Raw genomic sequence first — 14,030 nt, 5'->3', positions numbered from 1 at the left:
TCCTCTTCATCAACCAAGGAGGGAACTCCCTGGAACTTCTCCTGTTGTTATCATGTTCTCTGTCTTCTTTTGTACCCCCACCCTTTACCTTTATGCTCAAATAATCTAGATATTTCATATGTAAAGGTATGTGTACTTAGAGAGTTAGATCAGATTTCACTGAATGGTGGAATTAGAAGAACACTTGGAGAAAGGTAGTATAAAATTTCTCCTCTTTCCCTGATAGATGTATCCCTAGATTGGTACATCTGCTGTCATTTCACAGATGAAGACATTGAAGCTCACTGAAGTTAAGTGACTTGCCTACAGTAAAATTAAATAGGAATGCTGGAGTGGAACACAGGACTCAAATTTCCAAGTCTAAGATTTCTATTTATTTCACCCTTATAGAATGAAATAAATCATAATATAAAATTAATTAAATGTTCAGGCAATATGCTTTCAGAGATCATTTTGTGTGCATAACACATGTATACTAATCCTTAGTGCTAAATACACTCGTTTAACTCTTGTTTATCCATGCTACTAGAGACAACGACCACCTTGATAATTATCAGTCTTTGAGAGCATAACCCAGAGAGAATTCATGCTTGAAGGCACATTCAATACCCCTGCTCCACTTGTCCTATTAACTGAGACAAATAGACCTAGAGAAGGCAAGTGCATTCTCAAGATCACTCACATGGTAAGGAAGATCACATTATACTCTGAGCAATTAATTCTGCTTCATTTTAGGCTTAGTATTTCCACAAGTCCACGATACATATAGTTACTATTGTGAATACCAAGCATGACACAAAAGATGTAACAATGACAAGAGAAAAGGAGATAACTAACAAAAGGTGAAATAATGAGACTTGAGCTTTTTTAATGATATCAGACAAATCTCTTATCTCTGCTTGTCGACTCTGCTGTCAAATGCGGCATTATAATGAGGGCCTTTAAAGCACTGTCTTTTTCCGAAGGACCTTCTCTTCTATAAAACTAGCAGCTTGAAGACCAAGCAATTGACCATGAATACTGAATGAACAGAAGGGAAAATCCTTACCAAGCCAGGCTCGACCTCAGCAGTATTTTGTCCCAGGTTGAGAAGGGCCATGAAAGAAGCCAGCTGGAAACAGAGATTGACTCCCCGAGGTCCCTGGAAATGTGTTGGCTTCCTCCTGTGCTGTTCTAGATGGAAGATACATGGGTCTTGAAAGTACCGAAAAACAAAATAAAGAGCAAAAGGACTTCCTTAGTGTATAACAAAGTCATACACATTATACACATGGTAATTTTCTAGTGAATATGTTGTTTCCCTAAAATAAGAATCTTAGGAAAGACCTTTGTGTAAATAACTTCTTTGAAGGAAAAGGGTTACACGAATGCACGAAGTTTCCAAATGAAAAAATAACCTAGAGACTGTGTTCTCACAGGATCGGTTTACGAAGGGTAATGAGGAAATGCTTCCCAGTTTTCATCCTAGGGGTGATTTGGACCCAGAGCTCTTGAGACAGGGAGGTAGGTGTAACCTAGTCTGAGTGACTGGTTCTTTGTAGGGTTTTAAATGGCTCCGGGGAGAAAGTGGAGATGGTAGCAGCCCCACCCAGAGTGCCTGAGCCTGCACAAGGCTTATACTTCCCAGTGAATTCTCTAGAAGAGGACCCCCCAGGGGATCTGTAGAGCAGCTCTGAGGGTCAAAATGCCCCTATGATGCTGCTGGCTACTTTTACTGGCACAGATGAAATGCGCTTATAACACTGAATACAAATCAAATACTCCTGCATCAGGCCCTCATCTTTTAGTACCTGTCATCCCATCAATGGAAGGAGTTGCATTTGGGTGTCTTGAATACTGAGGGTAGGAAAGAGTTTTTTTTTGTTTTTGTTTTTGTTTTTTTAAATTTCTCCCAGGGGCTGAAAGAGTTTTTGACTCAGGAAGTCAAATTTGTTTCCTGATTGCAGACGGGAGGGTAAGTGTAGGTGTTTGCTTTACGTTAGGATGACAGGTGGTGCATACCTTTCTGAGGCGAGGTCTGGGTGTACTGGGGTGTGCCCCAGAGGAAGTCAATGTTCAGAGCTTTTTGTGTGTGTATGTGAGCTATTCGGTTTAATTATACCCATGCTGCTAGCTCCCTTTTTATCATTACTCTTATTCATTTTAATATCCACTTCCCTTGGCTAAGCATAGAGAAAAGATGCATTTATTATTTGAACAGCTTTACATTTATGAAGCCCTATTCGTTTGCGAAGCCAGAGACTCCACTGTAATAATACTCAGAGAAGACGAGCTCTAATCCAGCTTCTAGCTGGAGGCGGAGGAGTTTCAGAGTTGCTCCGAATGTAAAGGCACTTCCCTGACATGAGGGGAGGGAAGAATCCCGAAGGGCAGGAGTGGGGGAACTGGGCACCAGGAGTGAGATCAGAGGAGCGAGACTGACAGTGCATATGTCTCTGTTCAGTTTTTAGTTGGCGAGGAGAGTAACAGATTACCCACTGACATCCCGATAACAGCAGCTGTCAAAACTGTCAGTCAGGGGGAGATTGATTCCTTTCAATTATTTGTTGAACCAAGAAGTTAAGAGACAGAAAAGATCTATGAGGCCATCCAACTCACTCCATATCCCTCTGCATTAGCAAAGTTACTTGCCAAATTCAGCCTCGGAGGGCAAAATAAAGGTTTATCATTATTTTGTGTTGACGTCATAGAAAAGACGAGGAAGAACGTCTACTCATTTATTCCACCATTTCATTCATTTATTCAACAATCTTCCCTCCCATCCCCACTCCTAGAACTTACTCTGTGCCAGACCAGCTGTCTTAATGGTACAAAGATGTGCTAGAGGTTAAGTGCTGGCCATTCAAAACTGGTAAGATTCAACCCTTATGCTCCAGGCGCTCACAGTCTTCCCTGGGAGACAGCTCTAAGAGCCAACGGCGCCAATGCAGTGTGATGGGTGCACTCACTCAAAAGGTGTGTGCCATGTTCTGATGTGAAACAAAGGAGAATGAGGTGATCACGCCTCCTTAAGGTATTCAGAGAAGCCACCCCTCTCCAAAGTTGAAGTTGATGACTTGGATCTTGGAGGAAGGGGAGGAACACGTTTCCTGTTCCTTTCTCAGGCAGGGTCAGAGCCTTCTCATAACTCTCAAGTCAAAGGTCAGAGAGTAAGCACCAGCTCATTTTCTCATTATCTCAGAGTTTCAAAGCATCTTGGAGAGCGAATCTAACATCATCGTATTCATCTGAGAAAATTTAGGAAATACACATTGCGGGTCTCCAAATTTCCAGGTTCCATTTTAGGAGATCCAGAGGGGATTTCAAGAATCTATATTTTTATGTGGTTCAGGAAGTAATTCTTATTTGTGGCCACATTTGGGAAGGACTATCAGGCAGTTCTTCTCAAAACATAGTCCCCAGACCATTGCCTGGGAATTTTGGGGGGTGAAAGTTCTCAGGCCCCACCCCAGATCCGTTGAGTCAGAAATCTGGGGGTGAGGTCCAGTAATCTGCTATTTAGCAAGCCCTCCGCATGATTCCAATGCAGATTAAAGATTCAAAACCCTTGCTCTGAGGCCACCAACCAGCTCATCAGATGGCATCCCACAGGGTAACTGAAGAGAGTTTGCTGAATGGACTGTTTGTCTAGATGTGGACAAGTTTAGAAGGACCAGCAAAGGATAAAGCAGCTCAGGATTAGCTCAGAAAGCAGTTCACATTTGAAGGAGTTACCTCCCCAGACCCAAAGGGGCACAGGGAACGAATGATGTTCTAAGGATCTGACAAGATTTGGTGGATGGCAGAGGGTTTTTGCAACAAGACCCGCCCTTGTCTGATCCTCACCTATGTGGTGGGTCAGTGGTAGAGGTGGAAAAAATACACGATGTGCTCTCTTCTCTCACCCCCTAAATTCTTACCTGCATTTTCCACTTTGCAACCCAATCTGAAGTCAAAAGGGAACTATGCCCAGGTGATAAAGTCTGAGATATCAATTTTCCAAGGCTCAGAATAGGGCAGAGAGCTGAAGAGAATGAATTGGGCATAATAACAGAAGGCAAAGTGTCACAAGCATATAACCCAAGCTCTTAGATTCTCCTCTCCTCCAACTCAACTGCCAGCATTACCTTTCCAACATTTTAAATCACTTCTACTGTATTGATCTCCAATCTGCTCCCACTGCACAAACGTTGGTAACTGTAAACTCACAGTTACTGAGAAGAGTCAGACATCTTCCCTCCTGTTCTTTATATCCATTGTTCCATGTTCTAGATGGAAGATCTTCTACTCTTCTGTTTGAATATGCCCATTCATTTTCCACCAATACCATTGATTCTTTGGATTAAATGTTTGCTATTTCTTTCACTGTTAGTTCTCTGACAAGGTTTGGAGTATCTGGCTGATGGTTCAATTTGCCATGTTCCTTTAGTTACATGTGGAATGGAACACTGGTCTTTGTATACCCCACAGAAGTCTGCAAAGACCAATGTGATTCAATACGCATCTGCTCATCACCTACTACCTGTCAGGCTATGTTCTTAAAGGAAAGAGGAAATTTCAAAGGCCCGAATCAGGTGCCTCACTGCAAAACCTGTGCACATGAAATGTTGCTAAATTATATCTTGCCTCTGAGGAGCTATAAAAATTTTGGTTTACATTATTTCAGGTATCTTTCTATCACTGTAGAGAGGTAGAAACCAGCAACTAATATTATGCCAGATTTTACCCAGGGACTGCAAGGTAACAACTAGTACCATCTTGCTAAGGTCATTAAATGGGAGAATAGCCCTGAGTTCCATGTCTTGCTCATTCTCTATTTTGGTCGACTGTTGTTCCGAAAACTGAGTTGCAGAAAGAAAAGTTAAGTACATTTTATTTGGGGGTGGGGGGAGAAGAGAGAGATTACACTGTAGTTGTTCACATCTTCATCCCTATAGCTTCTGGAAGCTTGTACCTCGATTTCTCTGGCACTAAAGTAGAGAGAATATTAACACCTACTTTCTTCACATAGCCTAAAAATTGACTAGTATGTGTTTTGAAAAGCCCAAAATATTCTCTCTCTCTCTCTCTTTTTTTTAAAGATTTTATTTATTTATTTGAGAAAGTGACAGAGACAGCGGAAGCAGTGGGGAGGGGCAGAGAGAGAGGGAGATGCAGGCTTCCCGGTGAGCAGGGAGCCTGAAGTGGGGCTCCATCCTGGGGCCCTGGGATCATGACCTGAGCTGAAGGCAGATGCTTAACCCACGAGCCACCCAGGCACCCTGAGCCAAATATATTCTTTAAATTACCTATAAGATACAATTCATCATGTCAATAACATGATGCACTCGAAATCTTAGTGATAGAAGCCTTTAGAGAAGTTTTGATCCAGTTGTCCTCAAATTTTAGCATCCACACCAGCATCACCTGAAGGCTTCAGAAACTAGATTTCAGGCTCCACCCCCAGCATTTCTGATTCACTTGGTAAAGCGTGAGGCCTGAGAATTTGCATTTTTAGCAAGTTCCGAAGTGATGCTGAGTCTGCTGGTCTGAGAATCATACTTCGAGAACCACTGATCTTGTCCATCCCTTTATTTTAATGATGAGATCACTGAAGCACAGAGCGATAAAGAAACCTGCCAAAGGAGACAGGATCCTGACCAAAAGCTGAGTCTCGCATTTTTCATTTCAAGGCTCCCTCCATAATAAAACCGCTGCTCCACCTTCCCCCAAACCTACCCCAAATAAACATACAATCTACGAAAGACTAAGGTTTTGCTACACAATAGTGGCTTCAGGGTAAGTCCCCTTTGAACCAGCTCTCAGCCAACAAGCCTCTCTTAAATAAGAAAGCCTGGAACCAACACCGTTCCCCTTTCCAGCATTAGGAAAGGGTGACGGCGACTTAGTTTACTCCTGTCCAACGCCAGATGTCTGAGAACTGCCTGAAACTTTGAGACATTCCCCTGGTCTCTGCGTATTTCTGTTCTCTCCATCTGTAAAACGGGGTCATCTGTATTGTACCTCCTGTGCAGATCTGTGTGCCGTGAGGTTTAGCGGGGAAGTGGCTGCAAAACATGTTGCAGATGGATGTGTTATGGAGGAAGGCTTAATATCAAAGCGAGATGTCATTTTCTTTCACTCTGCATCTGTAGTTTGTAAAACAAATGCTTCTAAATTCACAGTATTTTTCTCACATGTACTATTTTTTCCAGAGTGATATTTTCCCCAAGACTCATGCTGACTTAAGCTTCTGGAACCTTGTGGGTGGATCTGCTAAATTAAAGACTTGTATTTAATTTTTCTGCATAACACTGGTGGGCCGAAGGCAGCTCAGTGGCTGAGGAGAGTGGGGAAGACTTCTGGTCCTGAGGGCCATCAGTAGGACACTGGGCTGGGGGTCTGTGAATCCAATCAAATATGAGGTGATTTCTTTACCAAAATGGATAAACAGGAACATTGCTGGCATCCTGGGAAAACCTCAAGCACAGTAAAATATAAGGCTGGCCAGCTAGATTATAAAGGGACAAATAAATAGATAGGGTGATTGGTTGATTGATAGACAAAGAGGAACGGGATAGATAGATAGATAGATAGATGGATAAAGATACAGATACCGATATCAGGACCACAGTAACTTTTTAGAAAGAATTATGATAAAAATATGTGCTGAATTTATATTGTGATGATTTGGATTTCAGTTCAGTTGTATTACATTGTATGTAATACTGGACATGGATCCGAGCTTCCATTTATTTATGTTTAAAAATGAACTAGTAACATCTCTCTTACCTACTAGTAAGCCTGTTATAAGGATCCAATGAGATAATGCAAATAAAATCTCTTTATAAAGTATGATCCATATGTAAGCTATTTGTACCAAAATTCTATGTTCTTTACCCTACATCAATTTTCTACATAGAGAAAAAACTTGGTAGTTGTAGCAAAGATGATTGAAACTAAGGGGTGAACTGAATTTCAACATGGATATATTGGACATGTGTGAGGGGCACATATATGTGTATGTGCTTGTGTGTGTATATGTACATGTATATGTGTAGCTGTAGTTCAAAAGTAATCTCTAGCCAGAGAAGCTTGTGTGGAGATCTTATCTAAGGAAATCAAAAGAGGAAAGGATGGTCTGTTAAGGGTGGACGTAGACCTAGTAAGTACATCTCTCTGGCGCTCAAACCTGAGCTGCTTAGACCCTTCGTTGGTCTAAGCTTTAGGAAAGGTTGACTGTGACTTAGTTTACTCCTGTCTAGGAGTAATTCAGGATTACAGGCTGAAAGAAGTTAGCATTTTAAGGAATAGGGCATCTTCTGTGATGGGTCTTCGAATATGTGTTATTGATTCCCAAGAACAAACATGGGCTCTCAGTCATTTGTATAACCCAGTTTTCACTCTAGCTTTATTTACCACTGAGTAAATCCCAAGAATTTCACCAGAAACATATTTTCACACAGAAATATACAGCTCTATACAAAAGCTCAAGTACATTAAGACAACCAAAGACCTGATAATACTGCTCTCTGGTAGTTAAGAAATTTCTATGATCTTGGGGCATCTGGGTGGCACAGCGGTGAAGCGTCTGCCTTTGGCTCATGGCGTGATCCCAGCATTAGGGGATCGAACCCCACATCAGGCCCCTCCACTGGGAGCCTGCTTCTTCCTCTCCCACTCCCCCTGCTTGTGTTCCCTCTCTCGTTGGCTGTCTCTATCTCTGTCAAATAAATAAATAAAATCTTTAAAAAAAAAAAACAAAAGAAATTGCTATGATCTTGTCTGCATATATGTTTATTTACAGCTGCCTATAACCCCTCCCTTCACATTCTAGGCAACAGCAGACCTGAACAAATGCAGTGGTCAAGTGGGAGGAACAGACCTCGCTTAGCCTGATAAATTATCTTAGAGTCAAATTCCTCATCTACAGTCTGAGGTTAATAATGCCCATCGCAAGTGTTATCAAGAATTAAATGACCACAGCCCACGGAAGTCACCTGGCAAAAGCTACATGCTCAGTGCCAGCATTTCTTCTGGCCTTGAGCTTCAGCGGAAGCATTTCATTTAGAGCTGGAAGCTTCTTCTCACCCAGAACAGTGAGGTAGAGCGGTGATTAGATAGAAAACACGGAATTCATCACATGCAGGTGAACTGAGTTGGTCTAGATGGTGAAAATGAAGCTGTGGATGAAGAAAGGCTTTGTTTTCTGCTAAGAGGATAGTAGTGATGTGGAATTTCATTTCTCTTTTTTTTGTTTCCTTCCCAGGAAGTTCTGGGTAGAAAGATAGGAAAGCACATGCTTTTTAGCAACAACCCCAATATTCAAAACTATCAAACCGTTCACTTAGGAGCTGGAAGCTTTTCTGAGGCAATTCAGGTATTAGTATAAGAATCTCCAAACACACTTGACTGAACAATAAACAAATACGTTAAGGAATTCTTCCGTATTCAGTATCCTGTCTTCATTGATAAATAGCTATACCTCCCAGGGGATGGAGAATTTTATAATACATCTTAAGAAATCAAAATTCTTTGTATAGGCAGGGACCCATAAAATTATGTGACTGAAGCCCTGCAGTATTGCTGATTATAATTGGGCCCCACAAGCGACAGCTGTGTACCACACCTACAATATAGTAGTAGCAGTATGTAGTCAGAGTGGCCACAGTATTGCCATGGTTCATGACGTCACAAGGTCTGAGAGCCATTGCGTTGAAGCAGTATGGCATTCAGAATGCCTACAGCTCCACCTTAGTGCTAGCATTGGTCTCAAAAGGCCCATCCATGGAACTCAGTCTAGCAGAAGAGAAGAAAGTAGAGCCAGGTCCCTGGTCTAAATTCTCCAGCCTACTTTGGGATGCATCTTCTTTCCACATCTTCCTTATGATCTTTGTGAGCCAAGAAATTAATTTGCCCTAAGCAACATTTTAGAACTGCGGTACTTACATTTTTTGAAGAGTAGAATCCATTTCTTTTTCAAAATAAATCTGCAGAAAAAATCAGAATATCAAAAGGGGATGATGAGTCCTAACATGGAACCAGGTTCTACGGAGCAGACCTGCAGGAGCGTCTGAGGCTTCTCGAGGGAGATACACATATGAAGACATTGGTTTAATGAATGTAGCTAAAGATATTAGAAGCAAATAAAGAGACTCTGGGAACACCTGAAGATATTCCATCCTTATTTCTTCTTGAATTAGTTGAATCCATGGGTGGATTAAAAAAATTTTTATTTTTAGGAACTTGGAGGCTTTAGCTTTAGGGATACTTGGTGCTTTGACCTGGGGACCTTATATGATACTTAATAAATCAATATGATACAAAGCATTTTGAACACTAAGACAGTATTTCTCCCCTCCATGCCTGTTAAGTGACTTTCTAGTCCTATTTATCTCCCCTCAAGGATCCACTTGTTTCCCAGATTCTATATAAGAACTTTCTTCTACTCCAAAAGTTGGTAACGCTGGGAGAGTTGTCTGAAATTCTAAACCAACTGTCTTGGTCAGTCCAGTGCCTTGCTCCTAGCTCTTTTTCTCCTTTCTCTTCTCTATTCATCCTCCAATTTTGTTTCCTCATCCCTGGATCCAGAAATGCATGTATCTATGTGTATTTTTCTTTGGGATTAAACTGAAGACAGAAAAAAAAATCTTAGAAATCTCTCAATTCTTCTGGGTGCTTGTTTGGAAGTAGTTCAAACACTTACCTTCAAGGTCACTAGCAAAATGATATCTTTTATCATAGGCTCCTCCTTTTGACAGACCTCCCATCAAAGGTTAAATCATTCAGCCTTACAATAAACCGTATCAACAATCTTTTCCTCTACTTCTGCCTTTCCTGAGGTTTACGCTCTCAATAAATGGCACACACACCAAAAAACTAATAATAATAATAACATCATTCATTAAATAATGTTTAATTAATTAACCTTTCGAAAATTGAATATAGTGCTTTCTCATGGTTTCATGTTTCACTCTCTAAGAACTATGTATCTATTTCCAGTGATAGCATACTACTTACATATACAATAAAGTTAATGAATTCTTAGGTCCATTTCATTGAAAGAATCTTCGTACCTATGCATGTATCTCTATCTACCTATTTGTCTACCTATCTAACTCTGTAGCTATCTATAATATTAAAAAAGTAAGATGGAATCTTGTGATTTTTGTTTCAGGAGTCTAGGTAAATTATTTTAGAGTTTGATTTTGGTAGTCTGGTAGGAGCTGCCATCTCTCTATACCTATTGAATGAGAAGCTCAAGCTTGGAGACTAAAAGTTAATTCCTTATGAGCCTTTTTGTAATCATTAGAGCTGTTTACTGAATTTCTAGACACATAGTATAATTGTATTTCTTCTTTATTCTCTTGAAATAAGACATGCCTTTTTGACTAGCCTTGGCCAATGGAATATGATCATATTGATGTATGATATATGTCACCTCCAGGCAAAAGGCTTTACAAATTGTCACCTGACTCATCATGTTCCCTTCTGTTTGCTATGGTAACTGCTGATGTTTTGGGAAGCACAGGCTCTGTCAGCTTGGGTACTTGAGTCAGAATGATGTAGAGAAGAACCTTCAGTAAATTCACAGTGGACTTGCATTACAAATGAAAGATAACTTTTTGCTGTTTTCAGTCACTGAAATTTGGAATTATTTGTACAGAAGCACAAGCTAGCTTATCCTGGTTACATAATCGGCCAAATTATTCACCTGTTACCAAATCTGTTGAACTTCTATGCAGTCCTTTTTAGTCTTGATTTGTGTTGGGTGGTTAACAATGAGTAAGACAAAAGGGGACAGAGAGGGAGGCAAACCATAAAAGACTCTTAACTCTAGGAAACAAACTGAGGGTGGCTGGAGGGGAGGTGGGTGGGAAGATGGGGTAATTGGGTGATGGGCATTAAGGAGGGCACTTGATATAATGAACACTGGGTGTTATATACAATTGATGAATAACTAAATTCTACCCTTGAAACTAATAATACACTAATGTTAACTAAATTGAATTTAAATAAAAAAAAATTTTAAACAAGTAAGACAGATCCTGTGCCCCCCAAGCCTTATAGAGAAAGTAGGACATGTACCAAAAGCTGTGAAACAAGGCAGCATATATTAAGAGTCCTAAAGCAGGGACAAGGTGCTAGGAAATTTTCATAATGATTACTTCCTGTTGGAATATTACAGAAGCTCCCAAGAGGATTTGACCATAAAACAAGCCTTAAAGTATGAATAGGATTTGGATGTACAGAGATAGTAGTGATGGAGTCCCACAGTATGATGTAGGATGAAGAGTCCGAAAGCAAGGAGGGCATGCTCCAGATGGGTAGGTGGCATTACCCAGCCTGCTGAAGTGATCTATCTATCTATTGATGCCTTGGGGTTGGATTCCCTGGAGGATAGGAGCCAACCTCACATTTTGGATAAGGAAGTCTGCTCCTTGAAACAAATCAGGTTCTGCTGCATTCTGAGTGACAGAGGCACCCACATATGCAGGTCTGTCTTCCTCTGGTGAGTGGGCGAGACATTTCACCCAGTGTGACACAGATCCAAGACAATTTATTTCAAACCAAGTGGCTGCATACATATATATACATATATTTAAAGAATTGCAGTCAAGTTGGTTTCCTCTTCATCAGTTTAGGGTCTAATTTAGTATTGTTTTTATCACTCAGTATAAATTCTCTGTCATTTCCCTTCCCAAAGCCAGAACTGAGCACTTTTATTTGGTCTTCTTTCCTTCTTTCCATCTGTCATGCATTTACTAATAGTCCACTAATGCCAGGTATCATGCTTTTTCTATAAGATTTTCTCTATTTCTTGTTGCACTTAGCAGTTTCTACTTTGTGTCATGCCTAGCTTAGAGGATAATATTCATGTCTTATTCATCTTCCTATTTCCTTTCCATTTACTACGCCCATCCAACTTAGACATTTCCTGTGTATACTCAATATTTGCTGAATGACTGGGTTTTCCTCTTCTTTTCCTCAGGCACAGACTGCCTTCACCCTTCACCCCCGTTCTATCTGAAGGCAGCTTTGACCACTTTTGACCATAGTGGGACCCCATTTGTTATAGATCTTTCCTTCCTCTTGTTAACCAGGGGCCCCAGCCATTCCATTTCAGCTGTGCAAACCAAGAGTCCGATCACAAGGCTGCCAGGATATTTGTGGTTAAACCACTCGACCACCTTGAGATTGTAACTCTGTGTTATGGTTTGAGGGAGTGTGTGTGGGTTGGGATTGATTTGATTTAGACCACTTTTTTCTTTTCTTCCCCCTTCCCCCCCCCTTTTTTTTTCAAGAGCTGTAATAGGATAGCATGCTTTGGGTTCACACTGGTAAAACGAAGCCAGCAGCTCTGAGGATTGGTTTTGTTTGCACTCCACCACTGCTTGATATGAAACTGGTGCCCAAGCAAGGTGAGAGGCCATGGAAGCATTCTATTTGAAGAGGGGGTAACTTCCTTTCTGGCATTCAAGTTGAATGTAATCTGAAGAGTCCTCTAAATAATGGTGAGAAGAAGGGGGAGTTGTCTTCTTTTAGATTTCATGTTTGCCCCAGGACATGAAGATTTCCTGTTAGAAGCAGTTCTGGTGGAAAAAGTAGAGTGGCTATGTAAAAGGTGTATCTGGAATCCAGCTGCAGTCAAAAGGTTCTGATTTCTCAATAATGCCTTTAGTTTCTTGGGCTTAAATTTATTGACTCAGTCTTGTTGTGAAACAACTCTTTGTCTCTTTCTGCCTTTGACATCACCTTCTTTTAATTGAGAAGTTGTTAAAGATATGTGTATGCTATCCTTTAAATGGAAAGCTGCTGATTTGCCATCGATGATAACTTCTGGCAGTATGAATAGATGTACATTTAAATATTCACAAACTCTTATTTTGTAAGACGAATGACTGGATTTAGTCATGAAATCAGTCTAGTGGAACAGAGTAAGCTTATGGCAAATCCTTAAAATTTTAAAGCTGGAAAGGGCTTTAGAGGTCACCACGTTCAACCCTTTTACAGATGAATAAAATACCATTCCAGATGAAGAAATTACCCTCCTAAAACAGCATAGTTATTCAACAACAAAGCCAGAAAAGCCATAGATAGAAATAAATGTGTTCTATTTTTCAAGACTATCAAGATTAGGGAGTCAAAGAAAGACAGAGGAACTCTTCTAGATTGAAAGAAACTTTAAAAAAAAAAAAAGACTAAAGGTAACATGTAATCCTAGATTGGATCTTTTTGCAATAAAGAAATTGCTGGAGCAATTGGGTGTAAGGTGAATGGGATTTGACGATTACATGTCATAATGAATAAATGTTCATTTCCAAATTTTAACGACTATGCCATGGTTATACATGTATATGTAACATTTTTGTCTGCGTTATAAGCTAAAGTATTCAGGGGGTAGTGTGACCTTATGTGAGCAACAGCCTTTCTAATCATTCAGGGGGAAAAACCTTTGAATTACATTTGCAAATTTTAAGTTTGAAATTATTTTTTAAAAAATAACAAACAGGAAAAAAAAAAGGAAAATGCTTTCTATTTTTTAAAAGATGTATTTAATTAAGGGTGCCTGGGTGGATCTGTTTGTTAAACATTTGCCTTTGGCTCAGGTCATGATCTCAGGGTCCTGGGATCAAATCACGCATTGGACTCCCTGCTCAGTGGGCAGTCTGCTTCTCTTTCTCCCTCTGCCCCTCCCACTGCTCATTCTCTCTCTCTCACCCTCTCTGTCTCTCCCAAATAAATAAATAAAATCTCTTTAAAAAAAAGATTTATTTGATTTATTTGAGAGAGAGAGTGCATGCACATGTACAAACGGTGGGGAGGGGCAGAGAGAAAGGATCTTAAGCAGACTCCGCACTGAGCATAGAGCCTAACCTGGGGCTCAGTCTCACAACCCTGAGATCATAACCTGAGCCAAAATCAAGAGTGGCATGCTCCACCAACTGAGCCAGCTAGGCGTCCCAGAAAGTGCTTTATGAAGATGAATTCCCCTCTTTGAACAATAGAGAAAGATGTGTCAAAAGACCCCTTGGGGTTGCCCACTCTATCTGGGCCCTTTGAATTCCCCT

The sequence above is a fragment of the Ursus maritimus genome, unplaced genomic scaffold (genome assembly GCF_017311325.1).
Source record: "Ursus maritimus isolate PB19 unplaced genomic scaffold, ASM1731132v1 scaffold_4, whole genome shotgun sequence".
NCBI lineage: Eukaryota > Metazoa > Chordata > Mammalia > Carnivora > Ursidae > Ursus > Ursus maritimus.
Note: the sequence above shows the minus strand (reverse complement) of the source record.